Genomic DNA, 25665 nt, shown 5'->3' on the forward strand with positions numbered 1-25665 from the left:
TTGTTATATTTCTTTTTTGTTCCCTTGATTTATCACAAGAACCTGTATCAGACTTGCTACATCCCTATACGACTCACTAGTTGTAGAGAGTTCCCAAGGCTATGGTCAAAATTTACTCAAAAAATTAAAAAAAAAAAGTCTTTGTGTCACAAATACAAGACTTCATCAACTACATTTTTATTAATCTAACCATTTCTTCTTCTTAGTAACTATTGCACAGATCTGTACAAATACTGAAAATTCAGGAGATATTTTCCCCTAAAATGTAAATATGCTTAGCTAGCCAAGAAGCTGCAGCATCACTCTTTTTATGAATTACATGCAAAGGGATTAAACAGGCTTCCAGGGCTTTCCTGGTGGCACAGTGAATAAGAATCTGCCTGCCAATGCAGGGGACACAGGTTTGAGCCCTGGTCCAGGAAGATCCCACATGCCGCGGAGCAACTGAACCCGTGCACCACAACTACTGAGCCTACGCTCTAGAGCACGTGAGACACAACTACTGAAGCCCGTGTGCCTACAGCCCGTGCTCTGCAAAAAGAGAAGCCACCACAGTGAGAAGTCTGCACACCGCAACTAGAGAAAGGCCATGTGGCAGCAATGAAGACCCGTCGCAGCCAAAAATAAGTAAATAAATGGATTTAAAAACCCAAAAAATCAGGTTTCCAAGGAAATGAAAATGTTTTTTCCTGGGTTTGAGGCAGGAAACAATATAGTTTGGGTTGAGGGTTACCAGAAAGTTTGTCTTTCATTAGCTAAAATTCTTTCCATATATGATATTTTTCCCCTCCCTCCTTCCCTACTCCCTTCTTTCCTTCTTTTCACTCTTGCTTCCACCCTTCCTTTCTTCTTTACCTTTCTTCCTTCTTTTCTGTCTCAACTTCAGAACCCTACCTTACCCAAGATTCTTACTTTCCCAAGTTGTCCACATTTAGGAAATGCTGCATTCTACCTTATACCTTCCAGTCTCAATGGAGTTTCACTATTACTTATATTGCGCTCACTACATACAAGTTATATTTGTATCTAGGTAGAAATAAGTTTTTGTTTTTTTTATTTTCTATCACAAAACCAAAAAAATTACTGGTCTGGGACTCAGAATACTTTGGTTCTGGTATTAGCCTTACTGCAAACTTGATATTTGACAGGGAATAATCACTTCTCTTTTCTAGATTTCAACTCTTCCCTGTGGTATATAGAGACATTTGCTGAAATATTTTTGACATTTTCATTATAGATGTTACAAAGCTGAATGGATACATTCTAGGGAAAGTTTTGGAGAATTCCACGTACAATTTTACAGATTTAGCAGGACTATGGATGTGTGTGAGAAATATGGAATAAGCTATAGACATGAATTCTGGAGTTATTATTTAGTTCCTGGAAAACCTTGAACATTTTGCACAACCTCTCAGATTCTTAGTTCATTCATCTGTGATTGGAGATAATAATAACTAACTTGCATGGGTATTGAGAAGATTTGGGGGCCCCTTCTCCTCCAAAAGTAATTCAGGGCTTATAGCAGTTACTCTGTGATTGTTAGCTATCATTATTACTGAAAAACCTACAATATTTCTGTCAGACCCATTTTCTTCTTTAAATTAACATTTTTGCTTGATTTTATTTAGTTCTGAGCTTATACATAGGTATAATTTGCACAATTTTGTAATATGTAAAGTGTTTTGAGCTCTCAGAGAAAAAGTATTATGCAAATAGAGGACATTATTATGCACTGCACTGATGTGCGAATGCTCAAGGCTCCAGACACATTCATCTTAAAGGAAGTATTAACTTCCAAATCTACATGAACTAGATTAACTTCCAAATCTACATGAACTATATACTACATGAAGTATAAATGCACACTTAGTAAACACTGACAATTTAAGATGTTTCACTTTTCTGTTAAAAGTGAAAAGACAAAAGTTAATGTAACAAAATTTATGACATGATTATAAAATGCTAGAATTCAAACTTTAAGTTAGTATTAACTTCTTGCAAATAAAATGTAGACAGTTATAATAAGAGATCTTGCCAATCATTGCCAATAACAAAGTCCTGTCTATATATATTTGAGATATGTACATTTCTTTATTATTATATATATTATATATATATTATATTATCATATTACAGTTACATTAACTTGGCACAGCATTCATATATATTTTTTAATGCTCATAATTATCCTGTGAGAAAGAAAGCTTGGGATAATTAGTGAGAAAATAGAGGCTGAGAGAGCTTAAGTCACTGGTCTATGGCCACTTGAGAGTCTAAGTTCACACGATATTCACTCTACTGGTGGGCATGGAGCATGTAAGAGGAAATCACGACTATTCCAATTTGATTAGAGTGTAGATTTGAGGTGAAGGTTGGAACAGGTTGAAAGGATACTTGAAATTAATGTTAAGACATTTGAGTACTTTTATGGATAGAATTAGAGGAAAAGTTTAATGTTCATAAAAGACTCTCCTCATCAGAACTGTGCTCTGAAGAGATTAATATGGTGGAGCATGAAGATAGACTGGAAATAGATAGGAATAGAAGCAGAGATTAACTGGATGCTTGGAATAGTTCAGAAAACAGTGATGAGCAAAACCATTAAGGAGGTAGTATGAATATAAAGAAGGCAGAGTTGTAGAAAGTCTTGGGAAAATAGGGGCTATAGAGAGTAGAGAGGATACAATGATTAAGCACTTCTCCTTTACTTGTGTTCTGAACCAATGGTGAAATAGGATGCAGGAGTCTGAAATATGTAGATTAACAAGTCTGCTTAATGGCTGAGGTTTGTGGTTTAGCCAAATCACAGCCAATCAGCTTGCTATAATTGAATTAAACAATCTTTCACATTGAGTCACTGGCATAAACAGATAACTTTAGGCCTTCCTAATGTAGGCTACCTTGGTAACCAGGCAAGGAGAAGCAGAAAATTCCTAGAATATATACATCTGTAAGCAATCTGTTTCTGAAAAAGGAGGGAGAGTAGAGCTGAAATAAGCATATTCAGTTCCTTCTTCCAAACTTGCTAATCAGAAAATCACCTCTCTTCCTGTGAGGAATGAAGCATAAAGAGTAATGAAGGAGATCAAGGTTTGACCAAGAGATAATTCTAGGAAGGTTCCTTCACAGGGAGACACAAGTACTTGACATAAGTAAAATAAAACAAAATTATCTTTAACTGGCTTCTATTTACTTTAGTCTGTAGAAAATAATCAGTAATAAACTCAGCTTAAAGTTAGTTTCTCAATCTCACAACCTAATGACATATTTGAACAGAGTTCTTTGTTGTAGGATAATATATTGAGCATGGAGGAAGCTGAACAACATCTTTGGCCTCTACCAATATCACATTCTTAGTACTGACACCCACAAATATCTCCACACGTTGACAAATTTCCTCTGGGGAGGAAAATCTCCTGCTCCCTTCCATTGAGAATCATTGGCCTAAACAGAAAGGACTCTGACCATGGCTTTTTGGTCATCTCAAGAATCTAAGTTTTAATTTTTCTAAATTAATCATGCATGAGTCACTGAATTACCTGATCTTTTTGTTTTTTTGTTTTTTTTTGGAGGTTCAAAAGAGCATGTCAATCTTTATGAGGAAAATATAATTTACACTAGACCTGATATTTTAGAAAAGACATTGATAACTAGATAGCTGGGAGAGAGTGCTAGTGGGAACTCACTACATATAATCCTTTCCTTAGTTTGGAAGGATATTCTTTGGTTTGTAAAATGCTTGAAGAATTCTCTTTGTCAGAGATAGAAGACTACATTTATTGTACAAGGAAGTAGGTAGGAATAAAGCATCTGGGTGACACTATGATTAACAACACCCTTGTCATTATTGTCATTCTTTCATAGGAATCCACCAATGTGGTCTCTGGAGATATTATTTCAGCATTGGGCTATATTTATATCCATCTAGAACAGGGAATGCTATTGTAGGGGATATGAAATTTTTTGGAAAGCCATAAAATATTCTATAATCTTCCACAATTTAATTAATGCAAACAGCATTAAGATTAAAAAGCAAGACTTGGGTTTAAGAACCACTTTTGCTCCTGACTTGCTTCTTTACCTTGAAAAAGTCATATCATTTTTCCAGGACTAAGGTGATACATGGGCACCAAAGCAAAACTCCACAATGCTGTGTAGTGGGTTAGATGGGTTGGAATTTTTTTTTTCTGATTCATATTTGTCCTGAAGGCATAATTTTGTCACTTAGGGGACTGCCTATCAGATTCCCCTATTTTGGTAGATCTTGGGTTTTGGCCTTTGTCCTTCTGGCTGCAAAAGTCAGTTTCCTGTCAAGTTAGATAAATGTCCTCAGAGTAAAAGCAGCTTCCAGCCTCAACCTACCACTTTAGTCTCTCCCTTTCTCTTAGGTTCCAGCTTGGTCATTTTTTTTCCCTGTACTTTCAGCTCTTTGTTCTTTTTCAGAACTTTTTACCATTTTCAATGACAGACTAGTTGCCATTATCAGAAATTGGAAATATGATACATTCAGTATAAATAATTGGGAAAATAAATTGAGTCATAGAACAATAAGAACTACTATAATGTAACTATCAAGAGCAATCCCCTGAAAGCTATTTCTTTCTGTTTTTAATAGAGCATTAAAAGTATTCATATTTTTATCATATTCAATGTATCCCTTTATATTGCATTTTGTCTTTAAACTGCTTTATAAAACTTTTAATAAATATAAATAAATGTTTATAGCATAAGTGAGAGTTGTAAATCATGGTAGTGAGATAAAGAACCTGTACCCAATGTTCAATTTAAATGGAATACTATAAATCCCTTCTTCAATCCAAGATAACTGTTATTCTGAGTTTTGTGTTTTTATTTCTTTCCTTGTTTGCATTATATTTGTTTCTCATTTTGTCATATTTTATCACAAACATTTTTTGTAATGCTGCAAATTTGTATTAATACACAATGATGATTGAATATTTCATAAATTGTGCATCATAATTTATTTAACCATTCTAATATGAATTTATTTTGTTTTTACTTTTTAATAAATAATGTTGTGTTATTCATCTCTATGTCTAAGTCTTTGTTCATATTTTTGGATACTTGGGTAATAAATCTAGAAATTAAATTAAGAGATCAAAGAATATGTATTTTTTAAGATCTTTGATACGATGTGCTTAAAATCTTTTTTCAGAAAAGTTTGTACTAATTTTCAGAGTAGTGCTGTGATTAACAAGGTGAAATGTTTAATCAGATTACATGAATTAAAGCTCCAATTTACCTCTAGCTAACTGTATTCTTTGACAAGTTCTTAAGGGTTCTGTGCCTCTACATTTATTTATTTATTTTTTGTAAAGTGATGTTCATCAGTACCTACTTCCTAAGGTTGTTGTGAATATTTAATAGAGTAATATAATTTATACAAATATGCTGTATGAAAAAGATTTAATATAATAAACTGATAAATACCAGTAATAATATATGAGTGTGCTGTACTAATAGCATACACTGTGAATATTAATTTATATATTTTATAAAATATTTGCTAATATCTTTTTTCTTTTTTTAAGATTTATGTATTATTTATTAATTAATTTAATTTATTTTAGGCTGCATCGCATCTTAGTTGTGGCCTGCAGGATCTTTGCTGTGGTGCTCAGGCTTCTCTCTAGTTGTGGCATGTGGGTTTTCGCTCTCTAGTTGTGGTACACAGGCTCCAGAGCACCTGGGCTCTGTAGTTTGCAGCCCACGGGCTCTAGCTGCCCCGTGGCACATGGGATCTTAGCTCCCTGACCAGGGATCAAACCTTCATCCCCTGCACTGTAAGGCAGATTCTTTACCACTGGACCACCAGGGACGTCCCTGCTAATATATTAAGTAAATATATTCTTATTTTATCTTTCATTACTTTGATTGCTATTTATCTTCATCTGTGTATTAGCAGTACATTTTAAAATAAACCATAAATCCATGACTTCCCCATTGATATGACGGGATATTTTTGATTCCTGTGAATTTGTATTGTCCCTAATTACCAAGAAGTTTAGCCTTTTCATTAAACATTTGTCAGTTGTTTCATTTTATAATTTGCCATTTTCTTTTTTGTTTTAGGATACATATTTTTAAAATGTTTTAATGTGAAAAAATGTTTGAATCTTATCCTTATTGATTTCTCCTATTGATTTTATATTTAGAACGTGTTTCCTCATTTTGGGAAAAATTAGTCTACATTTTCTTTTAGTTAAGCAGTTTTATTTTCAAAATTCAATACGCCAGGGATTTATTTTGGTGTAAATTAGCATATTATTTATGTCCCTCATTAATTTCAGGGGCTTCTCAGAAGAAATTCTAGGGTTTTGAAGTAAAAGATATTATTATCAGAAAATGAGGACAGTATCCCTCTTTCCAATAGATAGAGCTCTTATTTATTTGTCTTATTGTTGTTTATCCGGACTTAAGGGTGTACCACCAGTGTTTCTCTGTTAAGTGTAATATTGGCACTGGATTTCAGAATCACAGACATTCCTTACTGCATGAATAAAATTTCCTTCTATTTCCAATACACTCAGCATTTTAATGAAAAATAGTTAAATCATATTAAATTTCTTTCTAGCATTGTTAACTCTATCTTCTTGAAGGAGATATCTGAAGCTATGTACTATTACAACAGGTTTCTGAGGAAGTATGCAAAATAAACAGTCCACGTAATTGCACATTTATGTTATTAACTAGGGCTTTGAACTTATGTCTTATGTTGTAGGTTCATCACGTTTTTTCCTCTCACTAAGTTAAATTTTTGCTATTAATTTTTTCTATACAACAATATAAAGGGAATGATAATGGTGGGAATGGTGATGGACTAATAAAGGTAATGATGATGATAATGATGATTGTGATGATGATGACAATGACCATGACCATAATTAACAGTTACTGAATGTTTACTATCCTGTGCTAAACTTTTCACATGCTTTGTTTCATTTTTCTTCTTATTAAATGAAGAAAGTGACATAGAGAAGACAAAGAAATATAAACAAAATGTACCTTGTAAGTGGAATGGGGTATAAGAGCAGACATTTGGAACTTTGACTCAAGACCCTCAACTTTATTTCTTGGTATGTCTTGTTTCTATAATTCCTTCTGTCAATGATCCAGTTTTCAAGATTTTGTTTCTTTGAGTTCTGTGTTCCAAGGCCCAATATGCCACCTTCCATATATTTCTATGTTCAGCATTTTTTTGGAGAGTTGCAATCTCTACTGGGATTTTGAAAGAGAAGAATGATGGATATAAGGGGAGTAGATGGGAAATGAGCTCATTAGAGAGCTCCTGTGCTCATTAGAGAGTTCCTATGCAAATAGAGAGCTGCAGTTTATTTCTCAAGTTAGTTAAGCCTTCTCATCTCAGAATTATGGGAACAATAGAGTTTAATGAATGTCTTTTTCTGGCTTCTTTGATGCTGTTCATACAGTTTTCTATCAGAAGGTGGAGCATATGGTTACTAGCTTATGATAGTGTTTTTAAACTTTTCCTCATAATTAATGTAATTTGGGTAAAGTCCCTCTGGATTCTGGCATATGTCTTCTTCCATATTTAGTTTATAGTTCCCTTGCTCCTTTTTTTCTTTGTTTCTCTTAATATGCATTTTGATAGGAACAAGGGCAGAGCTGTACCAAATTCCCTGGTCGCATAACCTAGAAATCTCTATAAATCTAGTTTATTATTTAACTAAAAAGTAGTAATGGAGGTGTTGAGTCTTATATCTTGTATTATTTGGACAGGTACAATAATTTTTTGAGTATATTGAAAATCAGTTAATGCAAATAACTTTCCAGTACAATGTCCAAAAATAAGGGGTGACTAAAGATTAACTTTCAACTTTTCCCCCTTCTGGTATTAGGTGAGTCCATAAGACATCTCAATAGAATTATAAATTTTAATTTCAAATTGAAATAAAATATTAACTAATTTATAGTCATGGAAATGTTAATGATTGAACTTAGGTTGACCTGAAAATGGCACTTATTTGAAATATTTACAGATATGAATAATGGACATAGTATTTCCCCTAAGTTATGCTTTGTGACCACCTAGAGGTGTAGGATAGGGAGGGTGGGAGGAAGATGCAAGAGGGAGGATATATGGGGATATATGTATATGTATAGCTGATTAACTTTGTTATAAAGCAGAAACTAACACACCATTGTAAAGCAATTATACTCCAATAAAGAAGTTTTTTAAAAAAGAGGTATAAATTAAAGGGTCAGATTTTCTTTTTTTCAATGGAGAAGAATGAAAGTAGCAATTTAAAAACTGAGCCAAATCATCTTCTACTTCCAGCCAAGATGAAGTGTCAGGAAGCTGACTTACCTTCCCACCAGAAATAATCTGAAAAACTGACAAATATTATATAAAAACAGTTCTTAAGACACTGGACATCAGACAATGAGGACAGTAATTCCTGAGAGAACTTATGATATCCCCCAGCTGACACACTGAGGAAGTTTACAGGATTTGGCACAGGGAGAGGGAACCAAGGCAGAGTCTGCAGAATATCTGAGTTGAGGAAACAGAGCTGAGACTACGGGGCATGAGAGTGCTCAGGGTAGAGTGATGAAGATCAATTCTTACAGAGACAGAGCTTTGAGATCTGTAGTGTATTACGTTTAAGATTAAGTAGAGGAGAAGCTTCAAGATGGCGGAAGAGTAAGAGGCGGAGATCACCTTCCTCACCACAAATACGTCAGGAATACATCTACATGTGGAACGACTCCTACAGAACACCTACTGAATGCTGGCAGAAGACCTCAGACCTCCCAAAAGGCAAGAAACTCCCCAAGTGCCTGGGTAGGGCAAAAGAAAAACAGAGACAAAAGAATAGGGACGGGACCTGCACCAGCAGGAGGCAGCTGTGAAGGAGGAAAGGTTTCCACACACTAGGAAACCCCTTCATGGGTGGAGACTGCGGGTGGTGGAGGGGGGAAGCTTCAGAACCATGGAGGATAGCACAGCAACAGAGGTGTGGAGGGTAAAGTGGAGAGATTCCCTCACAGAGGATCAGTGACCAACGGCACTCACCAACCCGAGAGACTTGTCTGCTCACCTGCCGGGATGGGTGGGGGTCTGGGAGCTGAGACTCGGGCTTTGGTTGGAGTACAGGGAGAGAACTGGGGTTGGCCAAGTGAACACAGCCTGCAGGAGGTTAGCGCACCACAGCTAGCCGGGAGGGAGTCCAGGAAAAAGTCTGGACGTGCCAAAGGGGCAAGACTTTTTCTTCCCTATTTGTTTCCTGGTGCACAAGGAGAGGGGATTCAGAGTGCTGCTTAAAGGAGCTCCAGAGACAGGCGCGAGCCACGGCTAAAAGTGCAGCCCCCAGAGACGGGCATGAGGTGCTAAGGCTGCTGCTGCCACCACCAAGAAGCCTGTGTGCAAGCACAGGTCACTCTCCACACTTCCCCTCCCAGGAGCCTGTGTCACCCGCTACTGCCAGGGCCCCGTGATCCAGAGACAACTTTCCCAGGAGTACGCAAGATGCGCCTCAGGCTGGTGAAACATCACACCGGCCTCTGCCGCTGCAAGCTCGGCCCGCACTCCGTGCCCTTCCCTCCCCACGGCCTGAGTGAGCCAGAGCCCCCAAAGCAGCTGCTCCTTTAACCCCGTCCTGTCTGAAGAACAGATGCCCTCAGGTGACCTACATGCAGAGGCGGGGCCAAATCCAAAGCTGAACCCCAGGAGCTGTGTGAACAAAGAAGAAAAAGGGAAATTTCTCCCAGCAGCCTCAGGAGCAGTGAATTAAATCTCCACAATCAACTTGATGTACCCTGCATCTATGGAATACCTGAATAGACAACAAGTCATCCCAAATTGAGGAGGTGGACTTTGAGAGCAATGATATACATATATTTTTTTCCCTTTTTCTCTTTTTGTGAGTGTGTCTGTGTATACTTCTGTGTGTGATCTTTGTCTGTATAGCTTTGCTTTTACCATTTGTCCTAGGGTTCTGCCTGTCCATTTTTTTGTTTTATTAATTAAAAATTTTTTTCTTAATAATTATTTTTTTATTTTATTTTAATAACTTTATTTTATTTTATTTTATTTTATCTTCTTCTTTCTTTCTTTCTATTTTTTCCTCCCTTTTATTCTGAGCCATGTGGAGAACAGTCTCTTGGTGCTCCAGCCAGGCGTCAGGGCTGTGCCACTGAGGTGTTATAGCAAAGTCCAGGACACTGGTCCACAAGAGACCTCCCAGCTCCACGTAATATCAAACAGTGAAAATCTCCCAGAGATCTCCATCTCAATGCCAAAACCCAGCTCCAATCAGTGACCAGCAAGCTACAGTGCAGGACACCCTATGCCAAACAACTAGCAAGACAGGAAAACAGCCCCATCCATTAGCACAGAGGCTGCCTAAAATCATAATAAGGCCACAGACACCCAAAACCACACCACCAGACGTGGACCTACCCACCAGAAAGACAAGGTCAAGCCTCATACATCAGAACACAGGCACTAGTCTCCTCCACCAGGAAGCCTACACAACCCACTGAACCAAACTTGGCCACTGGGGACAGGCACAAAAACAACAGAAACTAAGAACCTGCAGCCTGAAAAAATGAGACCCCAAACAAAGTAAGTTAAGCAAAATGAGAAGACAGAGAAACACACAGCAGATGAAGGAGCAATGCAGAAACCCACCAAAGCTGACAAATGAAGAGGAAATAGGTGGTCTACCTGGAAAAGAATTCAGAATAATGATAGTAAAGATGATCCAAAATCTTGGAAATAGAATGGAGAAAATTCAAGAAACGTTTGACAAGGATCTAGAACAACTAAAGAGCAAACAAACAGTGATGAACAACACAATAAATGAAATTAAAAATTATCTAGAAGGGATCAATAGCAGAATAACTGAGGCAGAAGAATGGATAAGTGACATAGAAGATAAAATACTGCAGAGCAGATTAAAGAAAAAAGAATGAAAATAATTGAGGACAGTCTCAGAGACCTCTGGGACAACATTAAATACAACAATATTTGAATTATAGGGGTCCCAGAAGAAGAAGAGAAAAAGAAAGGGACTGAGAAAATATTTGAAGAGATTATAATTGAAAACTTCCCTAATATGGGAAAGGAAATAGCTAATCAAGTCCAGGAAGTAAATCCAAGGAGAAACATGCCAGGACACATATTAATCAAACTATCAAAAATTAACTACAAGGAAAAAATATTAAAAGCAGCAATGGAAAAATAACACATAAGGGAATCCCCATAGGTAAACAGCTGATCTTTCAGCAGAAACTCTGCAAGCCAGAAGGAAGTGGTAGGACATATTTAAAGTGATGAAGAAGAAAAACCTACAACCCAGAATATTATAACCAGCAAGGATCTCATTCAGATTTAACAGAGAAATTAAAAGCTTTACAGACAAGCAAAATCTAAGAGAATTCAGCATCACAAAACAAGCTTTACAACAAATGCTAAAGGAACTTCTCTAGGCAGGAAACACAAGAGAAGGAAAACACCTACAATAACAAACCCAAAACAATTAAGAAAATGGTAATAGGAACATACATATCAATAATTACCTTAAATGTAAATGGATTAAATGATCCAACCAAAAGACATAGACTGGCTTAATGGATACAAAAACAGGAACCATATATATGCTGTCTAGAAGAGACCAACTTCAGACCTAGGGACACATACAGACTGAAAGTGAGGGGATGGAAAAAGATATTCCATGCAAATGGAAATCAAAAGAAAGCTGGAGTAACAATTCTCATATCAGACAAAATAGACTTTAAAACAAAGACTATTAGAAGAGACAAGGACACTATATAATGATGAAGCAATTAATCCAAAAACAAGATATAAAAATTGTAAATATTTATGCACCCAACATAGAAGCACCTCAATATATAAGGCAAATACTAACAGCCATAAAAGGGGAAATCGACAATAACACAATCATAGTAGGGGACTTTAACACCCTACTTTCACCAACGGACAGATCATCCAAAATGAAAATAAATAAGGAAACACAAGCTTTAAATGATACATTAAACAAGATGGACTTAATTGATATTTATAGGACATTCCATCCAAAAACAGCAGAATACATTTTCTTCTCAAGTGCTCATGGAACATTCTCCAGGATAGATCATATCGTGGGCAACAAATCAAGCCTCAGTAAATTTAAGAATATTAAAACTGTATCAAGCATCTTTTCCAACCACAACACTATGAGACTACATATCAATTACAGGAAAAAAACTGTAAAAAAATACAAACACATGGAGGTCAAACAATATGCTACTAAGTAACCAAGAGATCAGTGAAGAAATCATGGAGGAAATCAAAAAATACCTAGAAACAAATGACAGTGAAAACACAGTGACCCAAAACCTATGGGATGCAGCAAAAGCAGTTCTAATAGGGAAGTTTATAGCAATACAATCCTAACTTAAGAAAAAAGAAACATCTCAAATAAGCAACCTAACCTTACACCTAAAGCAATTAGAGAAAGAAAAACAAAAATACCCCGAAGTTAGCAGAAGGAAAGAAATCATAAAGATCAGAGCAGAAATAAATTAAAAAGAAATGAAGAAAACAATAGCAAAGATCAATAAAACTAAAAGCTGATTCTTTGAGAAGATAAAGAAAATTGATAAACAATTAGCCAGACTTATCAAGAAAAAAAGGGAGAAGACTTAAAACAATAGAATTAGAAATGAAAAAGGAGAAGTAACAACAGACACTGCAGAAATACAAAGGTTCATGAGAGATTACTACAAGCAATTATATGCCAATAAAATGGAAAACCTGGAAGAAATGGACAAATTCTTAGGAATGCACAACCTGCCAAGACTGAAGCAGGAAGAAATAGAAAATATGAACAGAACAATCACAAGCACTGAATTTGAAACTGTGATTAAAAATCTTCAAACAAAGGGCCAGATGGCTTCACAGGCGAATTCTATCAAACGTTTAGAGAAGAGTTAACACTTGTCCTTCTCAAACTCTTCCAAAATATATCAGAGAGAGGAACACTCCCAAACTCATTCTACGAGGCCACCATCACTCTGATACCAAACAGACAAAGATGGCACAAAGAAAGAAAACTACAAGCCAATATCACTGATGAACCTAGATGCAAAAATCCTCAACAAAATACTAGCAAACAGAATAAAACAACACATTAAAAGGATCATACACTATGATCAACTGGAGTTTATCCCAGGAATGCAAGGATTCTTCAGTATATGCAAATCAATCAACATGATACACCATATTAACAAACGGAAGGAGAAAAACCATATGATCATCTCAATAGATGCAGAGAAAGCTTTCGACAAAATTCAACACCAATTTATGATGAAAACCTCCAGAAAGTAGGCAGACTGGGAACTATTCTCAACATAATAAAGACCATATACGACAAACCCACATCTAACATCATCCTCAATGGTGAAAAACTGAAACCATTTTCACTAAGATCAGGAACAAGACAAGGCTGCCCACTCTCACCACTCTTATTCAACCTAGTTTTGGAAGTTTTAGCCACAGCAATCAGAGAAGAAAAAGAAATAAAAGGAATCCAAATTGGAAAAGAAGAAGTAAAGCTGTCACTGTTTGCAGATGACATGATACTATACATAGAGAATCCTAAACATACTACCAGAAAACTACTAGAGCTAATCAATGAATTTGGTAAAGTAGCAGGATACAAAATTAATGCAAAGAAATCTCTTGCATTCCTATACACTAATGATGAAAAATCTGAAGGTAAAATTAAGAAAACACTCCCACTTACCATTGCAACAAAAAGAAAAAAATATCTAGGAATAAACCTACCTAAGGAGACAAAAGACCTGAATGCAGAAAACTAAAAGACACTGATGAAAGAAATTAAAGATGATACAAATAGATGGAGAAATATACCATGTTCTTGGATTGGAAGAATCAACATTGTGAAAGTGCCTCTACTACCCAAAGCAATCTATAGATTCAGTGCAATCCCTATCAAACTAGTACTGGCATTTTTCACAGAACTAGAAGAAAAAAATTCACAATTTGTATGGAAACACAAAAGACCCTGAATAACTAAAGCAATCTTGAGAAAGAAAAACGGAGCTGGAGGAATCACGCTCCCTGACTTCAGACTATATTGCAAAGCTACAGTAATCCAGACAGTATGGTACTGGCACAAAAACAGAAATATAGATCAATGGAACAGGAGAGAAAGCCCAGAGGTAAACCCATGCACATATGGTCACCTTATCTTTGATAAAGGAGGCAAGAATATACAGTGGAGATAAGACAGCCTCTTCAATAAGTGGTGCTGTGAAAACTGGACAGCTGCATGTAAAAGAATGAAATTAGAACACTCTCTAACATGATACACAAAAATAAACTCAAAATGGATTAAAGTCCTAAATGTAAGGCCAGACACCATCAAACTCTTAGAGGAAAACAAAGGCAGAGCACTCTATGACATCAATCACAGCAAGATCCTTTTTGACCTACCTCCTAGACAAATGGAAATAAAGGCAAAAATAAACACATGGGACCTAATGAAATTTAAAAGCTTTTGCACAGCAAAGGAAACCATAAAGAAGACCAAAAGACAACCCTCAGAATGGGAGAAATTATTTGCAAATGAAGCAACTGACAAAGGATTAATCTCCAAAACATACAAGCAGCTCATGCTGCTCAGTATCAAAAAAGCAAACAACCCAATCCAAAAATGGGCAGAAGACCTAAATAGACATTTCTCCAAAGAAGATATACAGATTGCCAACAAACACATGAAAGGATGCTCAACATCACTAATCATTAGAGAAATGAAAATCAGAACTACAATGAGATGTCATCTCACACCAGTCAGAATGGCCATCTTCAAAAAATCTATAGGCAGTAAATGCTGGAGAGGGTGTGGAGAAAAGAGAACCCTCTTGCACTGTTGGTGGGAATGTAAATTGATACAGCCACTATGGAGAACAGTATGGCGATTCCTTAAAAAGCTCAAAATAGAACTACCATGCCACCTAGCAATCCCACTACTGGGCATGTACCCTGAGAAAACCATAATTCAAAAAGAGTCATGTACCAAAATGTTCATTGCAGCTCTATTTACAATAGCCAGGTCATGGAAGCAACCTAAATGTCCATCAACAGACTAATAGGTAAAGAAGCTGTGGCACATATTTACAATGGAATATTATTAAGCCATAAAAAGGAATGAAACTGAGTTATTTGTAGTGAGGTGGATGGACATACAGACTGTCATACACAGTGAAGTCACAAAGAGAAAAATAAATACCATATGTTAACACATATATATGGAATCTAAAGAAGAAAATAAAAATGGTCAGAAGAACCTATGGGCAAGACAGGAATAAAAATGCAGACCTACTAGAGCATGGACTTTAGGATATGGGGAGGGGGAAGGTTAAGCTGGGGCCAAGTGAAAGAGTGGCATGGACATATATACACTACCAAACATTATATAGATAGCTAGTCGGAAGCAGCCTCATAGCACAGGGAGATCAGCTCGGTGCTTTGTGACCATCTAGAGGGATGCGATAAGGAAGGTGGGAGGGAGGGAGATGCATGAGGGAAGAGATATGGGGACATATGTATATGTATAACTGATTCACTTTGTTATAAAGCAGAACCTAACACACCACTGTAAAGCAATTATACTCCAGTAACGATGTTAAAAAAAAAAAAAAGAAGTAGAGTAATGATCACTACAAGTGGATGAAAAAACTACTGGAGGCTGGGGAAAGATATGAGCAAAAGAATTAGAGGCAATAGAACCTATGTCAAACAGGCCCAGGACTAGTGACTGTTTTTACCACCCAGATCAGAAAAGTTCATAACTGAGGGAGGGGAACGTTGGGTAAAGTACTCAGAAAGGTCATGCCTCAGTAGTGGGAATAAGTAGCCCAGACTCAATACTGCTCAGGAGCCAACTAGCAAATCATAAAAGCAAGCTCAAAGGATTAAAATATTCCTGAGTATCTTAACTTTACCTCAGAACAAAGCTCAGGAATATTTGTAGGAATACAAAAATACGTACCTAGCAAAGTAAAGTTTACAATGACTGATCCATTGTAAATTATCAGGCATACAAAGAAGAAGGAAAACAAAGTCTGTAATAAGGAGATCAATCAATAAAAACTGACTCAGACCTGCCACAGATATTAGAATTAGCAGTAAATGAGATTAACAGACCCTCTACCGAAGAATATATACAGATGGTAGATAAGCACTTGAAAAGATGCTCAACATCATCAGTCATTAGGTAAATATAAATGAAAACCATGACAAGACACTACTACACACCAATTAGAATGACTAAAATTAAAATTACTGACCAGATGATTTGTAAGTGAGGATGTATTAGAACCATATTCTCATTTCCTGCTGGCAGGAATGTAAACTGATATAATTACATTGAAAAACAGTTTGGGAGTTTCTTAAACCCTATCATATGATTCAGCCATTCTACTTCTTATTGGTAAACAATACATTTGAATAGAGCTTAATACCAGTAAAGCTTTTATGAACATTTATACATAAGTCTTTGCGTGGACATGCAGTTTATTTCTCTTGGGTAAAACTATACTCCACAAGGGCAGGGGGCTTGTCTGTCTTGTTCCCTGTCCCAACTCAGTGCCTAGCTCTGTGTCTGACCATGGCAGGAGTTCAAAGAGTGGTTGACTAAAGTAATATGATTTACTATGGACTTTGTCTTAACAACAAGTAAATGAATAAACAAATTATGGTGTATTAATACCATGGAATATTACTTCACACTAAAAAAGAATGAACTATTGATCCATGCAACAACATGAATAAATCTCAAAATAATTATGCTGAATAAAAGAAGACAGACCATAATGAGTACATACTATATGATTCTGTTTATGTAAATCTCTAGAAAATTCCAACCAATCTATAATGACAAAAAGCAAACAGTAATTATCTGAGGAGTCAGAGGGTCAGGAGAGGTGAGGGGAGAAGTGAGAAGGGAGAATGAGGGAAACTTTGGGAAGATAAACAGTTTACTATCCTAATGATGGTGATGTTTTCACAGGTTTGTACATGTGAAAGCATATCAAATGGTACAATTTAAATATGTGCTGTTTAATGTGTATCAATTCTACCTCAATAAAATTGATTTTAACAACCTCCTCTCCCCCAGAACAAAGCAATATCTGTCCAATCTTATGATGGTATTCTAGGAACAAGAATGTATTAGAGATATACTGCTATCTGTCCATGCTTTCCTATTTTTTTGCTGCCTCATCTTCTGCCTTTCCTTTAAATTATGGTTTCTCCTAGGCTTCTTCTCTCCTTTGTCCTCTTATCTCTTTGCTCTATATGCTCTCCCTGCATGTTATATCTTTTTTTTTAACATCTTTATTGGAGTATAATTGCTTTACAATGATGTGTTAGTTCTGCTGTATAACAAAGTGAATCAGCTATACATATACATATATCCCCATATCTCCACCCTCTTGTATCTCCCTCCCACCCTCCCTATCCATCCCCTCTAGGTGGTCACAAAGCACCGAGTTGATCTCCCTGTGCTATGCAGCTGCTTTCCACTAGCTAGCTATTTTACATTTGGTAGTGTATATATGTCCATGCCACTCTCTAACTTCGTCCCAGTTTACCCTTCCTCCTCCCCATGTCCTCAAGTCCATTCTCTACAACTGTGTCTTTATTCCTGTCCTGCCCCTAAGTTCTTCAGAGACATTTTTTTTTTTAGATTCCATATATATGTGTTAGCATACGGTATTTGTTTTTCTCTTTCTGACTTACTTCACTCTGTATGACAGTCTCTAAGCCCATCCACCTCATTACAGATAACTCAATTTTGTTTCTTTTTATGGCTGAGTAATATTCCATTGTATATATGTGCTACATCTTCTCTATATATTCATCTATCGATGGACACTTAGGTTGCTTCCACCTGCATGTTATATCTTGATGTCTTAAATCTACCAATTTTTTTCTAATTCACATAAATTTCCATAGCTCCTCATCTAAATATCTAACTATATATTGGACACTCACCTAAATGCCCACAAGCACTTTAAACTCAATATGTTTAAAGATCAATGTCAAAAAATATTAAAGATCCCACAATAAAACAAGTTCTAAGGTGATACCACATGAATTACATACCATCACTAATGATGTTTTCTCTCCCACATTTTAAACTTGAATATACTCAAAACTTTAGAACTTGTATTTCACTGGAAATTTAGGTAATAGAGGAACAAGTTAAGTGAATAGAGCAATCAAATATTGTATGACAATTGGCTCATTTTCTTCAAGTTCATATCATTTTTAAAAAGTGAGAAGTTTGGAAGTGGCTTTTAAATGTAAAAGGACTAATAACATATAACAACTGAAGGCAATGTGTGACTATGGGATCCTGGTTTGAACAAGCCAACTATAAATAACCTTTGGGAATAACTAAGTAATTTTCCTTCTGGATATTAGAGGTTATTTGGAAATTTTGTTAATCTTTTTGATGTGACTATAGCACTGACATTATGAAATAAATATTTGTTTTTAATTTTAAAATAGATATATTTAAAGGATATACTTTTAGGATTTCTCCTATCTTTTCTTGCTCAGCTTCATCTAGGTGTGCCATTTACTATTCTGGGAGCTGTTTCCTACAGAAGAGACTTCAGTCAATTGCTCTTTGTATGATTATGAGAGAATCAAGCAGATTGAAAGAAAAAAAATATTCTTGCGTCCTCTATCTTAGCAAGCAAATATTAAACTTTTAGCCCTGACAATCTGATTCCATGTTTCTTCCTAATGAATTGAAGTGAAGCCTTCATCCAGGAAAAGATATATCTTTGGGATTTGAAGTGGAATCATCTAGGAGCCACTACATGATATTACAGGGATTTATTTGTATGATGAGGAATTCAATTTAAATTATGATTGACATTAGAAACAGGTGAAATATTTAAGCTCACTCTTTTTCTTCTTCCTTCCCTCCCCCATCTCCCTCTCTTTCTATCCCTTTCTTCCTCCTTCTCATGGATATAATAGCTTTAGGAATTGAGTATAATAACATACACTTAATGTAGTGTTTATTTTAACAATAAACTTTCTTGCCTATTATCATATTTCATTCTTCTGGCAACCCTGGTATCTGTAGGTGCTTGTATTTTTTTTAACCACTCACTCACATTTTAGATAAATGAGATTTAGAAATCCCTGATTCTACCAAGTTCTAGAGCCAAGGTTGGATTCTACATATCTGGATTCTAAATTCATTTTACTTCCAAAATTCTTATAAATATTTGTTCTATTTTTTCAATTTCATATTGAAGAGTTTTATAGTAATTCTAATTATTTCCATGTCTTAGAAGAAATATGTATTTTTGAATGTTTCTTAAGTGATTTTAAATCATATTAAATGTCATATTGTATTTTGAGAGCTTCTGCCATAGTTGGTTATAATCTTAAACCATAAGAATAATAATTTAAAAGGTGATTTACACTTTATCAGAAAAAGAGGCTGTAAAAGACATATTTTTCTTTTCAATAAAAATATTGTGTCAATTTGTGTAGCTAAAAATACGACTATTTCCATTGTCTCCAAAATGAGATAGAATCCATTGGAAGGTTTAGATGTTATTATAAGGAAATAACTCTCTTCATCTTCCTGTTCCCCAAATACTTAAGTCTGTGTTAGAATGTCTAAATGAATGAACTCAAGATCACATGTCTACAGGGCATAGGTGATATGAATATGTGAAATGATAGTAGATGTGCTCAGTGGTTCTTGGTTGATTATAAGACCGAAAAGTGAGTATGGAATGTGATATTTTTAATGAATTAAAAACAAGTAAAAAGAACTTCTGGTTTCAGCCCTGGCATGTAAGGAGCTTGGAAGTAGTCACTTTCATTTTCACAAGAAGAAAGCTGAACACATTGAAAATCAACAACTTTTCTTAAATCCAGCTGAGAATTGATGTCACTGGGAAAATCACTAGGGAATTGTAATATATGTATATGTATAGCTGATTCAATTTGTTATAAAGCAGAAACTAACACACCATTGTAAAGCAATTATACTCCAATAAAGATGTTAAAAAATAATAAAATACCACTACATAACAATTAGAATGACTAAAACTTAAAAAAAAACAGAAACAAAAATTTGACAGTACCAAATACTGATGAGGATATGGAGCAACAAGAACTCTCATTCATTGCTGGTGGGAATGCAAAACAGTACAGCTACTTTGGAAAAATGTTTGGCAGTTTGCCACAAAGATATGCATAGTGTAACCAGTGCTCCAGCAGTAGAACTCATAATATTTACCCAATTGAGTTGAAAACTTATGTCTACACAAAAATCTGCACACCAATGTTTATATCAACCTTATTTATAATCTCCCAAATTTGGAAGCAATGACCAAAATGTCTTTCAAAGTTTAGAGGATAAACAAGCAGTGGTATATGCAGTGGGGTATTACTCAGTGGTTAAAGGAAATGAGTTATCATGCTACAAAGAGACCTGAAGGAACCTTAAATGCATATTGCTTTGTGAAAGAAACCAGTTTGAACAGGCTACATACTACATAATTCCAACTATTTGGTATTCTGAAAAATGGCAAAACTATAGAGACAATAAAAAGAGCAGTGGGCTTCCCTGGTGATGCAGTGGTTGAGGGTCCACCTGCTGATGCGGGGGACACTGGTTCATGCCCTGGTCAAGGGGGATCCCACGTGCCACGGAGCACCTGGGCCCGTGGGCCATGGCCACTGAGTCTCATGTCCAGAGCCTGTGCTCTGCAATGGGAGAGGCCGCAGCAGTGAGAGGCCCGCGTGCCTCAAAAAAGAATAAAATAAAATAAATAAATAAAAAGAGCAGCATTTGCCAAAGGCTTGAGAGGAAGAGGTGAGGGATGAATAGGTAAAGCACAGGAGATTTTTAGGGTGGTGAAACTATTATGTATGATACTATAATGGTGTATCCATGATGATATGTATCTGTCAAAACCCACTGAATTGTACAACAGAGAGTGAACATTAATGTAAACTATTGATTTAGCTAATAATGTATTTGTTCCTTTGTTGTGTTGGTTAATTACTTGTAACAACTCTACCATAATAAAGAAAGATGTTAATAATAGAGGAAAGTCTGTGTGTGTGTGTGTGGTGGGGAGGAATTGATATGGGGATTCTGTACTATCTTCTCAATATTTCTGTAAATCTAAAACCATTAAAATCTATTAATTAAAAGGCTATTAAGTAATTTAATAATAAAAATCTGTTAATTTAAAAATATACCAACTAAGAAAAATGAATCAGAAATTTTCTTTCAATAGAAGCAGTGCAAAGAACAGTATTCATTCTATAAGAACAATAAACAGTTATAAAATAAATTTAAAATTAAAATATACTATTTAAAATAACATAAAAAATAAACTGCCTGGGATGATTCAATAAATAGATGTGTAAGATTTCATACAGAAAATTATGAAATTTTGTTGAAATATATTTACTAATATATAAATAAGTAGAAGGATAGATCTTGTTCATATATTGAAATATAAATGTTCAACATGATGAAGATATCAACTCCAGAACAATCTATATATTCAGTGAAATCTAACAAAAATTGTAAAATTTATAGGAAATGTAAATAATGAAAATAACCACAGTAACAGATTTCCCCACAAATTTTCACAACTTCCTATAAAACCATATTAATTAAGAGTGTGTGTTATTAACCTGAGTTTAGATCCTTAAACCAAAGGATCAGAATTAATAGCACAGAGACAGAATTACATAAACATGCATGCTTGATCTGATAGAGGTAGTTTTACAGGTCATTGGGGAAAGGTTGAACTTGACAGTTTATGTGAGAATGTAACAGAGAAGAACAAAACTGACTTCATATTGGATCCTTTAGCTCTAACCTTTGTCCTCTGTTGCCTGTGCTTTAGTCAGGCTGGCTCTGTACCTTTGTAAAAGAATGTTGCCTATATCGCCTGAAATACACTTGATAACCTATTCTCAAGGCTCTGCTTCCCAGGCTTGACCTTTAAAGGTATAACACTTTTCATTCCTATGAGATAAAAAGTTACAGAACAGAAAGTAATGCATGTCTTGTTAGAGTCTTACAGTAACATTGTGACCAGACCTTCATTTACAGCTGCAAGAACAAAGGATTCAGGCACCAAGAAGTTTGTAACAACCAGCCACATCCCTTCCCCTTTAAGTATAAAAGAAACTTGAATTCTAACTGGGGTGAGATGGTTCTTTGGGACACTGGTCCACCATCTTCTTGGCCTGCTGCCTTTCCAAACAAAGTCGCTATTCCTTGCCCCAACACTTTGTCTCTTGATTTATTGGCCTGTCATGTGGCGAGCAGTATGAGCTTCGACTTGGTAACAAAAACATTTGTTATTTATGTTAAAAAATAAAATTGAACCCCCTATTGCAGATTTTATATAAAAATCAACATTATTTACATTAAATTCATACATGTAAAAGATAAAACTATAAATAGTAAGAAAATCATATGGAGAATATTTTATTACCTTGGTGTAGAAAGTATTTTCTACACAAAACACACACAGCCACAAAACAAAAAATCGTAAAGGAAAATATTGGTAACTTAAATTTGGTAATTAAAATTGTGAACATTTTTAATCCAAAAAATGTCTTAAAATATTGAGTCATAAACTAGGAGAATATATTTTCAACATATAAATCTAGCAAAGAATTAAAATTTGAATACATGAAGTAAACATCAATCAATAAGGATAAAAAATAAAACTGAAAAAATGTACAAGAGAAGTTGCAGAGAATAGAAGAAGTAATATCCAATTACTGAATAAACATATGAAAAGAAGTTAATTACCAATATTAATAGAAAAATGTAATTGGGAACTGCTTGGAGATACAACTTCACAAACATTTCTCTGATTGGTCTAAAAAAGGTCATTGAGTTTTCAGTTTGTTTAGTTTTTTCTTGTTGTAAGGATGAGAATGACAGTTTCCAAGGTCTTTGCATGTCAGAGCTGAAACTGGAAGGCTTGTTCTTCTGTACTTTAAATCACACTTTTTAGAGAAGGAAAAACAAGCAAAACTTTGAGAAAATATTTATATACCATATATCTGATGAAGGACTTTTGACCATAATATATACAGAATTCTTGAAACTCAGTATTTTGAAAATTAAGCAACTCAGTTAAAAAAATGGGGAAAAGATTTTAGCAGTTTCTTTAAAGAAGATACATGAGTGGTAAATAAGCACATGAAAATATGCTTGACATTAGTCTTAGGGAAATGCAATTTAAAATCACAATGAAGTACCACTTCATACTTGTTAGAATGACAAAAATTAGAAAGGCTGCTCTTGAAAAGTGTTGAAAAGGATATGGAGAAGATAGAATGTTCATGCTGTGCTGACAAAGAATGTAAAACACTACATTTTGGAAAACAGTGTGGAAATTTCTTACAAGGTTAAACATTTACCTGTCATATGATCCTGCCATTCCAATTCTATTAATTACCCAAGAGAAATGAAACTTTATGTCCATACAAAGATGTGCACAAAGCAGTTTTGTTTGTAATAGTTCTTAACTGGAAACAACCCAAATGTCCATAATTATTGACTAGGTTAACAAATTGTATTATATTCAGGATTATTGACATATGCAACAATATGGATGAATCCCAAAATAATTGTGCTGAGTTAAAGGAGCTTAATGAATAATACATTCATATGTCAAAATTATCAAATTTTATACTTTAGAAATATGATGTTTATTGTATGTCAATTTTGCTTTTAAAATCTGTTTTAAATGCCAAAAATAGTGAAAATACCAATGAAATGGAAAAATTCTTATAAGTTAACTTATGAAACCGACTTCAAAAATAGAGTGAGCGATTTGTTCTCTATTTCTTTTTTAAATGGAGAAATTGTTTTAAAAATCCTTATGCAAAATTACATAGAATGCTTACATGGTTTCACCAAAAGTTCACAGAACTGATCTCTTGATCTTATATACATTATTCTAGGGAATATCCAAGGAGACAGTACTCAAATGATGAGGCTTTTGCATTCTAGCCTAATTATTCTAATCTATTATTTAACTACTCTTATTTTGTAACTTAATTGTCTTATTTATCTTTAGATTAAGAATGCATTAATGCCATGCTTGTACATTTATGATTATTCCTCATCACCAATTTTCCCACAAATTTCTCACCAATTTCTCTCACCATTGTCTTTCCTCAATGTATCAGTATTCCCAACTTTCTGATAAGTAGAAGTCTTTTCTTCTTATAAGGCATATATGTCACTTTTATTAAAAAAATGTGATTTAGCTTATATTTGTCTTGAGCTGACTGTAACTAGAAACAGCAAGGTTAGTTAAACCCACTACTTTCTCTCTTTCCTGACACAGTTAAATCTGATATCCTGAAAGATTGCTTGTCTGAGCAGTTTAGTTTGTAGCTCCTTGTCTCCGCCAATAATTAATGGAGAATGTGCCCTTGGGATTTTCACACCTGGGTGTGCCTCTGAGACTCTGCTGTTTCAATAAAGACATCATTAGTTGGGCCTAGAAAACTATAGCATACACTTTTGAAAGCACTCTATGCAGTCTTCACAATATGCTTATTCTTCCTCTTCCTTTTAATTAGTCCCACATTCACTATATTTGGAAATTATTTGTCACAATTTGTGATTTTAAGGAGTAAATATTTGGTAACTTCATCAAATCTGGTAACATTTACTCTGTATTATTCTTTTTGTTTATTCAGTTGTTCCAGAGAAGAAAGGATGAAAAATATTTTAAGTTTTTTTTTTCCAGGTATTTGTGAGGATATTTTTATAATCTTAGAGTTGAGAAAATCTTAAACAAGATATGAAACTCAAAAACCATAAGGCTAAATTTTGACAAATTTCTCTTTGGAAAAAAAAACGTTACATAGTATAAAACATAAAATAATCAAATTTGAAGGACAAAAGAGAACCAGGATGAAACTACAATAATAACTGTAATAGACAAAGGCTTAATACTAAAATTAATGAGAACAAAACAAAGATCTAATACAATCAAAAATTCTGCACAGGATATGAATCAATTTTTTAAATGTGTGACCAAGATGGCAGAGTAGGAAGACCCTGAGCTCACCTCCTCCCATGGGCACACCAAAATGACAACTATTTACAGAGCAACTATTGACAAGAAATACCAGAAGTCTAGCAGAAAAGATCCTCTACAACTAAAGATATAAAGAAGGAACTACAATAAGATGGCTAGGAGGGGTGGAGACATGGTATAGTCAAGACCCATACACCCAGGTGGGCGACCCATGAATGGGAAGATAATCACATTTGCAAAGGTTCTCCTCAAGGAGCAAAGGGTCTGAGCCCCACATTGGGCCCCACACGTTAGGAGTCCTGCATCAAGAAGGTGAGCCCCAGAACATTTGGCTTTGAGGCTTACTTTCTGGAGAGCCTGAGGGCTGTGGAAAATAGAGAGTCTATTCTTAAAGAATGCACACAAAATCTCACACGCTCTGTGACCCAGGGCAAAATAAATAATTTGAAAGGAGCCTGGGTCAGACCTACCTGCTGATATTTGAGAATGTTCCAGAGAGTCAGGAGGCAA

Source organism: Hyperoodon ampullatus (assembly GCF_949752795.1).
Source record: "Hyperoodon ampullatus genome assembly, chromosome: 5".
Lineage (NCBI taxonomy): Eukaryota > Metazoa > Chordata > Mammalia > Artiodactyla > Ziphiidae > Hyperoodon > Hyperoodon ampullatus.